The sequence below is a fragment of the Ursus arctos genome, unplaced genomic scaffold (genome assembly GCF_023065955.2).
Source record: "Ursus arctos isolate Adak ecotype North America unplaced genomic scaffold, UrsArc2.0 scaffold_1, whole genome shotgun sequence".
NCBI classification, from domain to species: domain Eukaryota; kingdom Metazoa; phylum Chordata; class Mammalia; order Carnivora; family Ursidae; genus Ursus; species Ursus arctos.
Window position 1 is genome coordinate 106,764,170 of NW_026622763.1, and position 13,794 is coordinate 106,777,963.

The window sequence follows — 13,794 nt, forward strand, 5'->3', positions numbered from 1 at the left end:
TCTGGGCCACCTCGGGAGATCGTGCCTTCAAAGTCATGAGTCCTGGCCCAGAAGAGCCGGGCAGAGGGCGAGGTGAACCTGTCTCAGGCCACAGAGAGGTCTGCCGTCCTCACATCTTCTTGGATGTCAGACATTTGGCTTCCACGTGGCGGTGCTCAGTCTGAGGGGAGCACGTGTGGAACCTCAGGGTTCAGGGGAGATGGTGGACCTGAGCATCCCATGCCAACCGCCCCAGGTTGGGGTTCCCCAGTGCCTCCCTAGAGTCTAGACACATCCAGGCAGAAGATGGGGTGATCACACAAGACAGGAGATTTTAAAAATAAAGTTCATTTTTCAAGAATAGTTTTAGATTCACAGAAAAATTATGTAGATAATACAGAGACGGGACTCTGCGGGTGTGTGGCAGGTGAGGGTGTGGAGCTGGGAGACTCCCGGTTTTCCACGAAAGCACAGTCTAGTCAGGGGGCCTAGTTAGAGGGGCGAGAAGGTCAGAGGGGCCAAAGCCCGGTGGCGGCAGCGGAAGCAGGGGGAGAGGAGACGCTGCCCTGGGGGACACCGCCCGGCCGCCTGGACCGGCTCCATAAAGCTCCGTGCAGGTTTCCGACTTCCGAGCTGCGGGAGAACAAGCCTGGGCTGTTGTAGCTGCGGAGTCTGTGCTCATGTGTTTCAGCGGCAGGACCTGTAAGACGGGTTTAATTTTAAAATTATGGGCTGAATCACACGAACGTAGCTGGCGCTCCCGGCCGTTAGCAGGAGGCAGGCGGCGTCAAGCAGTTGACGTCGCCACCCGCCCCGGAGGGAGGGACTGGACCCCGTCGGGCGGAGCGGTTGAGTGTCCTGCTCAAGGACACGGGGCTCGTTCACCTGCCCGCCCCGCAGGCCGAGCGGCAGATCCTCGCCCGGAGCAAGTGGAGCAAGTGGCGGCCGCTCCTTCCCGGCCGCGTCCTGCGCTGGGGTCGGGGCTCCCGCGTCGCTCCTGAGCAAGCCCTGGGCGAGGGGCGGGAAGGGGCCCCGAGGGAAAGCGAACCCACGCAGAAGGGCTCGGCTGCCCAGGGGCCGTGTGAGGTGGCCGTGGCCCCGGGAGGCCGCCCCGCAAACGGAAGATGTGCAGTTACAGCAGCGGGCGAGGCCCTCACGCGTGTTCACGCAGCTTCACGGGGAGCCCGTCTGCGTGGGAGCGGGAGCGGGTCGGAGGTGGAGCAGGGAGGCGCGGGGGCCGCAGCAGCTGGACTCCAGGGCAGGCGCCCCCGGAGCCTGTGGGCTTGGAGGCGAAGGCGTCCAGGCCAGCGGTGCCCGTGAAGAATAAGGACGATAAGAGGACATGGGACAAATGAACAGCACATTTCCAAATGCCCCACATTCGGGGACACAGTGCGGTGGGAGGGGGCACTCCTGTGGATGAGATTTGGGGTTGGTATCAAAGCAGGGGTGCAGAGCCGACCCTGCGGGCTGCAGGTGGTAGGGCGGCAGGGGCCATAGGGGGGGTCCCCCCAGGGCCTCCACTCCCTGTCCCCCTGCTGCTGACACCAGAGACATCGGGGGGAATGGCCCCACAAAGCACCTCAGGTTTGCCTGCAGTTTCAGAGCTCCGGGCGTCCGTGTTTGATCCCGCCAGCCGCTCTCAGGTGCCTTTCCAGAGGCTTCCCCTCCGGCGCCTCCGGCTCCTGAGTTCAGCTTCCCTGCACCCATCCGGCCCTTGGCAGATGTGACTGAGGACAGAGAGACAGAGAGACAGGGAGAGTGGGGGGTCAGAGAGAGAGGAGAGTGATGGGGGGGTCAGAGAGAGGAAGGCAGGGAGGGGCTCAGAGAGAGAATAAGGGGGAGTTAGAGAGAGAAGGAGGCGGGGAGGGGGTCAGGGAGAGAGGGAGGCAGGGGGGAGTCAGGAGTCCAAGCACCAGTCTTTAAAGGTGATTCCAACTCTCACGCTCGCTGCTGTCACGTGCTGTTTCCAGCGGCTCATCTGGGAGCACTTTGCCGCGCAGCCGGCCGCGAGTCTTCCTCTGTCGTGCGAGCCCGTGGGCCAAGGTTCCCGGCGACGTTGGCTGTGCTCAGAGCTCTCGCCGCTGGACCTTTCCTGAGGACGGAGGACACGGCGTTTGATCAAGAGATACGCTCCATGCGTTTGCTCGTTACATTTCCGCGGGGAGAGAACTGGGCGAGGTGGCCTCTGCTCCTTGGGCCTCAGCGCCCAGCGCGCTTCCCCCGCCTCTCCGGAGCCGAGGAGCTCAGCCCTGCCTGCCCTGCACGTCCCACACGCACGCTGTGCACACACACACTGTGCACACACACGCCGCACACACACACTGCACACACACTGTGCACACACGCACACCGCACACTGCGTGGGGTCTGTCCAGTCTTTTGTACTCTCTGTCCCAGGGCTTTTGCGCCTGTGTGTGCCTTTCTCTACTTGGTATTTATCAAGAGTTTTTGGCTCCTTATTATGCATCGTGACCCTCTCTCGTGACTCTTCCTCAGTTCTCATGGCTCCCGCCAGACTCTGAATTTTCCAGGGTCTGAGCTGTGGGCTTCTTCTCTACTAGGAGGGCCTTCTCCCCCGGCCAAATTGGCATTGGCTTCTGGGGCAGGGGAGGATCTCAGATGCTGCTGAGCTGCTCACCCTCATCTCCCCAGCTCCCTCTTTCCATCCCTGATACGCTCTTCCATCCCAGAAGGCCCCCTGCAACAGACTGTTAGGGTTATTTGCTTGCGGTTGGTTTTCGTTTTATAAGGTGTAAGATCTTCTGGTTCAGAAACACGAAGGCCCCAGGGCATGAGGTCCAGGTGGGCTGAAACCATGCAGGTCACACTCCATAACTAGTACCTCGAACCCCAAACAGACCTCCATGTGTTGGCAGTGATGGCTGGTCAGCGGGGCCCTGGCATGTTAGGGTTCCGTGCGGTAGCTGAGAAGAGCAAACCCCAACGCTGGGCATCCCCAAGCCAACCAGCCGCTGAGCTGTGCAGGGTAGCTCTCGATGAGCCTGGCAGGTACCGTGAAAGCCCTCAACAAAGGTCTTGTGTGAGACAGGAGCTTTTGTGCTCTACGGAGCTCACAGAGTCCTGTGGCCGAGGGATTCAAGTGTTGGCCTGGGGCTCAGAAACAGAACTCTGGGAAGAAAGCTATTTCTACTTTTGGACACACATCGCACTTCCTCCTTCTGTTGGATCCCGAGCACAACCTGGAGGACACATCTTGGCCCCATCCTGTGAGGAGTCTGTGAGCAACCAGACTCCCGCGAGTCGTCTTGGATGGTCTGCGCGGCACGGCATGGCCAGCTGGCAAGAAAACATTCACGTTAGCAGAAATGCTTGTTTTGCTGAGTTTGGGTTTTTAAAAACCTGATTCCTACTCCGTCGACTTGTGTGTGTGAACCGCAGTGGAGCAGGCGTGGTGGCGTTATTTCTCCTTTGTCTCTCCGCTAGCACAGGAATGGCCCCGTGCGGACACTGCTGCGTCTTGGTCACTTGGGAGGGTAAACATCTGGGATTTTGTCTGTTGGCTTTTTTCTTCGATGTTGAATGGACGACAAAAAATATAACAAAGAAAGAAACATATTCTTAACTCAGACGCATACGGTCTCAAACTTTAAAGATTATTCTAGAACCGGAAAACAAAAATTGCTTAACTCTTATAATAGATGCATTTGAAGTAAATTAAAAAACTTAATCCAAGCCTCTTTTCTCTGCAAGCTGAGGAAAACCATCTGTTTCATCAGGCTCGCTCTGGAATGTCGTGGGGCCGAAGCCCCGGTGCGGCCGTGCCACACACACCGACTCCAGCAAAAGAAACACAGACGGGGAACGGCTCTCGAGCTGCCCAGCCGCCGTTCCCATGCAGAGTGGGGGTCCCTGGGCAGGCAGGAGGCCCGCGGCCTGCAGTCACACTTGGAGGAGAGGCCCGTGGAAATGAAGGTCATGACCTCGTGAAAGGCACAGCCCTTCTGGAGTGGTGGCCGCAGAGGAAGTGACCGGGTGTCCTCCAGCTTCGGCCTTGCCCCCGGTGCCCCTGTGCTGCGCGGTGACTGTTCGCGGCAGCTCTCTGATCCCCGCCAAGTGACAGCCGAGTGCTCAGAGGAAATCCTCTCAATTAAATCAACCCCTGACACGCATGGGGATGTTTGCACTGTGGAGGGAGATGCGTCGCTAGACCAAATGAATCCTTATCGAGTGAATTAAAAAAATGAATTTTGAGCTAATGACAGAGTCACTATAGACTCTGTGCAAATGTAGGACCTGTGGACCCATCTGTTAGCTCCCCCCATGGGTGCCACCCACACAGCTACGGTTCGTGCTGTGGACCAGGAGTAGGTGGGGGGCTGCAGGTGGGGTTAGGGGCACGGAGGGAACAGTGTGAATGTGTGTGAGAAGCGCGGAGACACGGTTTGCCAGCTTTTGGCCACGCACTCCATGGCCCGCTCAGGACTCAGCCGACCCTCCAAGCTGTGCGGCGAGGCCCAGGTCTCCCACGACCCCTGGAGCAGAAAACTTCGCTCAGGCCTCAGCTAGACTGTCGCGTGCTCCTCCTGGGCCTCAGGGGGTCTCCTTGGGCACTGGCCAGCCTGGCCTTCGCTGGCAGACGGCCCCCCAGGAAGAGGGCAAGGTGGCTCCCCGGGGCAGGGCTCCACGCTCCCGCATCCCGTCCACACAGCTCCACCTGTCCACCGTGGGCCAAGGGGCGCCCAGTCCCGCGGCCCCGGGTGGCCTCTCACGCCCTCACTGGCACCCACACTTCCTGTCCTGCTGGCTTCAGTGTGGGACCAATGAGCTCGCTGGCTGCTGTCCGTTCCCTGCTTTCCGCTCACGCCCAAATTTGCTGCCTAATGCCTCATTTATGCCACTTTTGTGTTCCATGGAGCAGGCTTCTCTCCATCTTATTTTTGGTGCTTGTTAGAGACAGACGTGATTTTCACCCACCACGAGCACCTTGCCCGTTGGACGGAGACATTTTCCATTCTCATGGCCCTGGGAGCGGCGTCCGTCTCTGCCTTCCTGCTCTCTGTTCTTTGCTTCGGCTTCTTTTTCTTCTTTGCTGCTTCTTTGTTTTTCTCTCTCTTTCCGTGACATGAGCATTCCTTGCTATCATCCCCCGGGTCACACAGCAGCCTTTCTCTTTGTACTTCTGCTGATGGCCGGCCTTCTGGGGATAAAAGGTCCGGCCGAATCTGTCCTGTCCTGGCCACCGCCACGGAGCAGTTCCCCATGCACCTGTGCGGCCTGGGGGCCAGGGCGGCTCGCGCACACTTGACACACACCCCTCAGGCCTGGATTGGGGCTGGGCGAGCGCCCCACCTGTGCCCGGTGACTGGAATCTTGCAGGCCTTCGTCTTGGGGTTCCTGTGGTCACAGCGGGTCACCTGCTGACCCCCGGATGAGACTCAGAGCTGGAGGTGGTGTTTCCCGTCCATCTCCCTGACCATCCTGGTCATAACAGAGCAATGCCAAAGGCAGCCAGGTCCCAGGCAGAGGTCTACGTGTCAGAAAACCCAGAGGGTGAGGAGGCTGGTCAGCAGGCATGGCCAGGACAGTCTCCAGGCTTGTCCATGATGTGGTGGCCATTTAAGTGGCCCTGAGCCCTCAGGCAGGATACATGCAGACGATGCTCCTAGATGTGCAGGACCGGAGAGCGCCAGGGCACGTGTGCTCCTCGTGAGCCTGTCGATTCTGACCGCCTTAGGCTGCACTCTCTCCCCCTCATCTGGCTTGTACACCAACCGGCGAGGTTCCACAGGAGCCCACATCCAAGGGGCAAGCACTCCCTGCTCCCAGAACGTGTGATGCTGCCGGGCCTCTGTGGGCAACGGTGGGACAGTGCCCCGCCCTGCAGAACGACCACATGCTGCGGTCACCTTGGGCTGCACGGGGATGGAGGGTGGGGGACTTAGCTAAGGGGCAAGTCCTGAAATGATGCTGTTTTCCGTTTGTGGGGATTCTCCTTTCTGAGGGAGATGGGAAAGGGTGTGGACAGCGGGTCAAAGGCCGAGTGCCGCCTACCTCCCCACGTGTTCCTCTGCTCTAGCAAAGATGCCCCGGACCCGGCAGCTGCGTGTGGGGCTGGCCTGCGGTTGTCCAACCCTCTGGGGTCTATGGGCTTGTGCGGGGCCCAGACTGGCAAATCCAGCGGGGCTATCATGAGGACCACCACTCCTGGTCTTCTAGGTATTTAGTAGTATTTAATAGTGGTGCTGATTTCTGTCCGTGCCTGTGGGGTCCAACAGTATTTTCGATGGACTGTCTTGGCGGGGGAGGGGGATGGTTCAGAGGTCTCTAGTTATTTCCCGATACTATGATAGCTGTTACCTGCCGGGCAATGAACCATTACCAAGTATGTCCAATGCAAGTATTTAAGGACAAGAGAAGAAACTTCTGGGTGGGGTTTGGACCCAGGGAACCCCTGTGAACCATCCTGGGGCCAGGACTACCTTGATTACTTCACGGCCCTCATGCACCCTGCTCCAGCACGAGAGAATGCTTCAGGTCCCAGGGAGCGGTGTCAATCCTGTCTGTGTCCATCACCCTCACAGACATTCGGCTCTTCCTCTTCCCCGTCTTGCTCGGATGTGAGGAGGTGAGGCGCCTCCCCCGGGCCTCTAGTGTTTCCTGCTCCTGTTCTCATTGCTCTTGGGGGCTCTCTCTGTGATGCCATCTCCCACCACCGTCCCGGCCCAGCCTGAGCCACTCAGGGAGGCCGCTGCCCCGTCAGCCTTGCATTCTGAATTGCTCTGGGGCAGGGGGCCTCCCTGTAGGGCACAGTCACCCCGCACTGCAGACTCCCTCAGGCATGCCCATTTCGGAGCCTTCTCCCTTCCTTCTTTCAGTGTGGGCCGTGGCTCTCTCCACACTTGCCGTGTAACAGCATGCTACCCCCCCCCCCCTCCCCGGCCTTGCCAGCATGCCAGATACCGGGTCAAGGAGAATGCTCCAACTGAGCAAAGTACTCCTTGGCCAACGCATGCTCCGTGCCCTGGTCAGCAGCCTCAAGACTCAGTCCGTGTGTCCCCTGCTGACCCTGCTGGGTCAGAGTGGCCACATTCTGCACCCTCTTCAGGACATGGCCCCTCACTTCTCCCAGAGGCCCCACTCATTCCTGTGGGTAGTATGGCTTGCCCCTTGTCTGGTGGCCTGGAACCAACTAGATTAAAATAAACCATGGCTCGAAACCAATAGTTCCAATGAGATTTGCTACGCAGGGGTCATTGATAACCTTACTGATCTTCCATCTGTACCGTTTTGTTTTTCAGGCTGAAAGTTCTTGTTTCTACCAACATGGTGCCTTTGTTTCGTCTTGGGACGCACCCGAGGGTCTCTGGCCAGTCTACCAACAGTGCCAACAGCTCCTGACGACAAAGCTGTCTGCGGCTCGTTCCTTCCTCAGGGTCCATCCCGAGCACGTGGTCCCACATCTGCTTCTGACGCTTGCCTCGTCGAGGTCTAGCACAGTTTTTGTTACACTCGCCTGCATGTTTTATCTTTCTTCTTCTTACTGCAATCTGCTCTTGCGTTGTGGTTTTTGACTCTCGTCTGTGTGTAAGAAGTGCATTACTTTTGCCTGAGACATTGATGAACTCATTCATCATTTGTGTTAGTTTTATCGCTGATTCTCTTGAGTTTTCCAGGAAGACCCTCATCACTTACAAATAGAGGCGATTTTATTTCTTCTTTCCTGAGTCTTAAGCTTCTGAAGAGCTCTTTGGTCTGACTGGGCTGCATGAGCCCCCCCCTGCCCCCGGTGTGCGGCCGTGCGGTCCTGGTGCTGGGAGGTACCCTTCCTTCCTCTCTGACCACGGGGAAGATGTGCCCGGCTTCTGTCTGTGGGGCTGGATTTGGGGGCTGACGATACATACTTCACTGGTGAATATTAATATCGTATTTCATTAAAATAATTAGAATGTTTTTTTCCTTTCTGTGTGTCAGAGCTATGTAAGTAACATGGGACTCACCTGGCCTTTGAGCGTCTGGGGGGATTTCCTGGGAGGCCGTCTGGATGGGTCTGGTGCTTCTCAGGGTGTCGTTCTGTGATCATGTCCCATGGCTCATCTCGGGAGTGGTCTAAGGAAACTATCTCTACAGAGGTCAGTTTTGGTAAATCACATTTTCCTAGGAAGTTCTCACTGCTTTGAGTTTTCCAAATTTATTTACATTTAGTTTTGCAAAGTGGTTTCTTGTTTTTTAAAAATTCTTTTATTTCAATGGCTATCACCCTTGTCATTTCTTATTTTATGTGTTTGCGTTTTCCTCTTTTTATGATTGGTTTGGCTTGTGGCTTGCCGTATTTTTCTTTCTTTTTCCAAATAACAGGGTTTAAATTTATTTATTAGTTGCATTGTTTTTATTTTTCCAATGAATTAATTTTGGCTTTTATCCTTATTTTCTTCTTTCTGCTTTCTTTTAAATTACTTTCTTTTCCTTTTTCTGATGTATTGGGTGGAATATATCTCCTTTTACTATTGCATCTCCCAGTGATTTAGTTAGGCATAAACTATAAACTTTCTTCTGATTACTGCTTTATTTTATCCCATTGATTTCACTGTGGCTTTCCCATGATCATCGTTCTTTTAAGAAATTCTGCAACTTAGGTCTGTTTTTAGCCTTTGACCCTAGAGTTTTTAATTGACAGGTTTTTCTAATTGTCTTGTGGAAAGGACTTTTTGTTATTAACTTTGAGTTTTGTTTCATTATGAACAGAAAATATTGTTTGTATTAATTCTATTTTCTGGGATTTCCTGAGCTTTGCTTTGTGGCTTGGAAGACAGTGGATTTTCAAGAATGTTTTGAGTATACATGCTGTCTTTTCTACGAGCTCAGGGTTTTGTGTGCACCCTATCGGGTGTACCACTGAGGTTTTCTGTTTCCATTTTGGTCTGTCAGTGTTCCCTGAACGCATCTTACCTGAGAGCAGCGCACTGATGCTAAGCTTCCTGGTTAGCCTGGCTGTCTTTCTCTTGCCTTCTTTGTTGTTACCATTACGAGTGCTGCCTCATCATTTGGAACATAGTATTATTTCATCTCCATTCCTGACGACAGCTTTGAGCACGAGAAACTGTCGTTCTTGTCCCAGTTGATACTCCTTTGCCTGAATTCTGCCTTGTCGTGGGTCAGGAGCACAAACCCTGCTTCCTTTCCATTTGCCTGTTCTCTTTTCTTATTGCCTTTCCTGAATCACTCTCTGTGAGGCAACATCTCTTACATGCAGCATGGAGCTCAGCTTGGCTTTTTAAGTTAGTCTTAAAATACCTTCCTTCTAATCAGTGAGTTTTTTCCTTTTCACTAACTCTGCTGCCTAAGCTTGGAGCTCTCCGCTCCTGTCATATTATTTAATGTCTATCGACCCTGTAAGATATGTTACAGCTGCTGCAGCTCTTTCACCACGTTGCCTGTTTTATTTCTTATCTTTTTGTTATTCATTTAGTATTTAGGGAGGTTTGTTTTTATATAATTTTGTAGAATTTAAATATTCATATTCACGTAACATGTGTACTTGTGCATTATATCACTCCATATTATGTCCTTAGTTCTCCCCTCCTTTGTGTATTTAGGCTTCTATTACTTGGTTTGCCAGTCTGATTGTATCTTTTGACCCCCACCCATTACCACTTATTACCTATTCTCTTTTTCTCTTTACAGTCTCAGTTTCCCCCAGTCAAAGCATGCGAACATTTCCATACTGCTTCTACTCCTATGCCCACTGCTTTTTGGTGGTGGTGGTCTTAATTCCAGAGGGTGTCTGTAAGTGTGGGACTAGAGATAATATACTTCTGTTTTTAGAGAGTGAAGATGGTCTTGAAAACATTGTATACATTTTTCTGTGTTTCCAGACGTTACAGAAATCCTGTGCAGTCCACTCCATTCTGTGCTTGCTGAAGTTCTGGTGTCTCTTCTCTCTTTGCTCCCTCTGGAAACCTGAGCCACAACTTAGGTCTTGTTATCAAGTGCCTTGTTATCTGTGTGTCTCCGTTTGTCAGTCTGGATATTTCCTTCTGTCCTTAAGTTCTCTAATTCTCTCTTCAGCTGTGTCTAACTTTCCAATGAATTCATTCATTGCGTCCCTGTGCTGTGTTTTGCCACTTCCACAATTTCCATTTTTAAAAGTTTCAGATTCTTTGAAAAAACTTCCATCTTTTCTTTTATTCACTTAAACATATCAGTGATTATGATTTTAAAGTCTGTCTTATAATGCCATTATCTGAGCCCCTTCAGGTCCATTTGTTTCCCTTGATTTGGTCTTTTCTTTTCTTTTTCCTTTTCTTTTTTTCCTTGTCATCGCATAAGTCTGGTTGTTTGTTTATTTATTTATTTATTTATTTATTTATTTATTTATTTTACTGAGTTCCAGATAGGGTGTACAAAAACCTGCAGAGGTCATCGAGGCATGGAATGACATTGTTGTTTCTCCAGAGGGAATTTACATTTGTTTCTGAAAGGTGGTTAGAGGCAAGCATAATCCCAGATGACCTTAACTGATTTGAGAGGAAGCTGGGTGCTGTTGTTGCAAGAATTATCTATTTCTCGTTCACTCGTATACTCTATAATCCTCAGATATTCCCCAAACTCTCCTTGGCAGACTCTATTTTTCCTCTTATCCCCGTGACTCTAAAGCCCTGCTCAGCTTCTCGAACTTTTTTCTGGAATAGATATATGGCCCTGGGGAAAATCTGGGCTTTCTGAGTTTCTTTCTTTTCCTGGAGCTTTGCCTTATGTTTCTTCACATTATTAGCTGTCTGATGTCTTCCAACAGATTTTTTTGGTCCAACTTTTCTCGTTTTTTCTCAGCTGAAGAGTTGGCAGGAATTACCTATTCTATCATTCCTGGGAAAGGAATTTTTGGATAACTTTCATACTATTTGGCATTTTCCAGATTTTGTTTATAGTAAACATGTATTTATTTCATAATTATAAACAATTAGGGAACTAAAAATACCAGATAGATGTAGAGAAGTATATCAAGGGACTGTGAATGAGGATCCCTGCACACTGCACTCTGTATTTCGTTAAAGAGATAAAGTTGTTGATATGGCGGCCGCTTAGCCGCCACTCTGTGGGGCTCTCTACCCATTAGTTTTGCAGGAAAAAAACCAGAATAACCAGGAGACTACAAACAATGAGGGAATGTATACTTGGCTGCTCTGTCCACCAGATGTCTGTACTGTAGCCCTAATGTATATCAGGAATCCAAAGACTTTCTGAAAATCAGTGCAGTGTTTGCAAACAGGAAAGTTCCAATATGGACAGTGGAGTCACCGGCACTGTTTTTTTTTTTAAATAAACATGTTGAGTATTTCTTTCCATGTATCTTGAGCTTTTGCCTCCTTTTTATTTAACTTACTTTCTCCTTGTTAGCTTTTGGATCACTTGAAAGACCCATATAAGTTTACAACATTAATAGCATATAATGTTGTGATATTTTGCAACTTGAAGCCAAGTTAAACATATGGCCATTTTAATGTTATTTTGTTGAAGACCTTTTTTTGGAATGCCTTTTATTCACTCTTAGGCAGAGCTAATTATAGATGGATTTTTAGCTTGCATGTTAAGCACATGATCTGGTATGCCTGAACAAGAAAGAAGGGGCCAAATTTTCCCTATGGGAACAGACAAATCCTTTGGTTGTACTGGAATTTTTTTATATTAACTATTGCACCAGTGATATTAGTCAGTTTTTTGGGCTTCCAAATGTCTTACTTATAACACATTTCTATTATCATAGGACTTAATCTGCATCATTAAATGTGTAAAATTAAACTGACAATCTCAATTTTTTATGTTCATCTCAATTTAAGTTTTAAAAGAGACCGAGTTTGCCTGTAGGATGCTCAAATAACTATTTATAGCATGCCCTGCAATCTGCCTTCTGTCCACCTGGATCACCAGTGACCTCTGCAACAAGTCAAGGGCAATCCTTTATTGGGCACCTGCTCTATGTTTATTCCAGTGCCGAGTCCTCTGGAGGCTATAAAATTCAAAAAAATGTGGTTATTGCAGTGTAGCTAGGTGGAGAGGAACATATGGGATAGTACGGAGGTGGTGAGCCCGGTGTTTACAGGGCACTTTATGTAGGTAAGTAGCCTTCCTGAACTTCATCCAGAACAGTGTCTACACCATAGAGTTGTTTAGGGAGTTAAATAAGATAAAACATGGTAATGAACTTGGTTCATTGTCGGGATCATGGAAGCCTTCTAGCTAGCTAGCTAGCTAGCTGGTTATATCTGATTCAGAATTTATTTTATTACTTTGCTTTATTATTGATAAGAACTTTTGATTAAGTTTTAGTTTCATTATCTTTCTTTTCCACTGCAGGTTTCTAGCCTTTTTTCAGCTTTCTTAACATATGATTGACATATATCATCGTATGACTTGAAGGGATGCACCATACCGATGTATGCGTGTATTGTGCAATGATCACCACAGTACATTTACTTAACATCCGTCACTTCACATAGTTACGACTTTTTTCTGGTTGTGAGAACTTTTCAAATCTACTTTTTTGGGAGCTTTCAAGTATATAACACAGTATTCCCGACTCTAGTCACCGTGCTGTGAATTACATGCCCAGGACCTACTTTTCTTACAGTTGGAAGTTTGTGTCTTTTGACCACTTCACCCATTTCGGCCGTCATCGCCCCCCCCCCTTTCTCCTGGAAACCACCAATGTGTTCTCTGTGTCCCTAAGTCTGTTTTCTGTTTTTTTTTTTTGGATTCCACATAGAAGTAAGATCATGTGGTATTTATCTCCATCTGACTCATTTCACTTAGCATAGTGCCCTTAAGGTCCATCCATGTTGTTACAAATAGCAGGATTTCTTCCCATTTTTGTGGCTGAATAATATTCTCCTGTTTACATATACCATATCTTTACACATTCACCTGCTGATGGACACCGGGTGTTTCCATGTCTTGACTGTTGTGAATAATGCTGTGATGGGTCACAGATGGGGTCGTATACACTGTCCTTGTCACCACAGGAGTGGTGGGGAGAGTAGCAGCTGGTGAGAAGACAGCATGAGACCACTGGGGTGAGAAGCAGCACCAACAGGGGGGTGTGAGGTGGAAGGAGAGTGTCTAGGGGAACTGTGGGGCCATGGGGACCACGGGAAGCTCTCTGTGTCAGGTGCCATGAGGGTTTTTTCTGTGATACAATAGCAGCATGTCTTTCTGGAACACAAACCTATTCTCTTCCTAAGGTCCTTTTCCCTTCTCATTTCTTCCCCTCGTGACTGCTGTAGCCATCTCTCTCACCGCACTGCTGTCCAACACTGGCTGGGTCTTGAGACAGGAGGGATGAACCAAGCAGGTACAACCCTGTGCTCATGGGGAAAAAGCTCATAGGGAGACATTTTGAGCTGTGTTCTCAGCGCAGGGTGAGAGTAACTGGGGAGGGGACTTGGGGGGCAGAGCACAGGCTGACTCCTCATTGAGTCCCCGAAGGGGTGGAGATGCCACTGGATGGGAAAGATGGGGTGGGTCAGCACAGACAGGGGAGACGATCCACACAGAACAAACAGCATATGCAGAGAACCAGTCATTCTTCAGAGCTGGGGAAGAACATACTTCCCTATAGTTCTGCGCAAGGATGGATGTAGTCAGACTCACAAAGGTGGAGAATATTTTGGGGAGGGAGGCCCTAAGAAAATTTTATCCTCAAATATTTTTAAAGAGCTGGCCGAAATTATTTTATGGGAGCAGTTTCTATATCTTCTGTATCTAAATATGTCAGATATGATCATTTAAAAGCAAACTGATTTGCATAACTTTCAATGTTCTTAGACCAGTGATGAGAATCCTCACCTTTTTTTGCAA

The 13,794-nt window shown here is 50.2% G+C and overlaps 1 long non-coding RNA gene across 1 annotated transcript; it reads right to left on the reverse strand.

The window, feature by feature from the left end:
* Positions 1-360: 360 nt before the first annotated feature.
* On the reverse strand, positions 361-2,202 carry LOC130544555 (uncharacterized). Its single transcript, XR_008960931.1, has 3 exons — positions 1,896-2,202; positions 1,562-1,709; positions 361-679 (listed from the first exon to the last, which is right to left on the reverse strand). It is a non-coding gene; the product is annotated as an uncharacterized LOC130544555 (long non-coding RNA).
* Positions 2,203-13,794: the final 11,592 nt, after the last annotated feature.